The sequence below is a fragment of the Pteropus vampyrus genome, unplaced genomic scaffold (assembly GCF_000151845.1).
Source record: "Pteropus vampyrus isolate Shadow unplaced genomic scaffold, Pvam_2.0 Scaffold25, whole genome shotgun sequence".
In the NCBI taxonomy this organism is placed as follows: Eukaryota; Metazoa; Chordata; class Mammalia; order Chiroptera; family Pteropodidae; genus Pteropus; species Pteropus vampyrus.
Window position 1 is genome coordinate 8,984,669 of NW_011888806.1, and position 676 is coordinate 8,985,344.

A 676-nucleotide genomic window follows, 5' to 3' on the forward strand; every position below is an offset into this window, starting at 1 on the left:
TCTTTCTTTCTTTCTTTCTTTCTCTCTCTCTCTCTCTCTCTCTCTCTCTCTTTCTTTCTTTCTTTCTTTCTTTCTTTCTTTCTTTCTTTCTTTCTTTCTCTCTCTCTCTCTCTCTCTCTTTCTTTCCTTCTAAACTAAATTGTTTTATTCAGAAAAGTTATTAAAAATTAAAAACACTACTTATAAAAATGATAGATATTAATTCCTCTGCTGATGCCCGACTAGCTCCATTGGGTCACCATTTTTACCCAATATGTCTGGTAATTAAGTCATTTTTACAACCACGATAAAATAAAAATTTATATTTATTCTATGGTAGGGTTGCCAAATTTAGCAAATGAAAATATAGTCTGTCCAGTTAAATTTGGATTTCATAGACACAACAAATAATGTTTTAGTATAAGAATTTCTCAAATATGAAAAAAATTTTATACATACAATATTTGGGATCTACTTATTCTACAAAATTATTTGTGTTCATCTGAAAGTTGCATTTAACTTAGATGTCCTGCATTCTATCAGGAACTCTATCCTATGGGCAATACAAAAAAGCAATGTAGATTCTTGAGCAGAAGGATTACATGTAAAGTGGAATTTTAAAAGAATCAGCTTCTACTTCATTATCATATGTGATACCTCAAGATCCTCATTCTTCTCTTTCTGACCCAGAGAATAA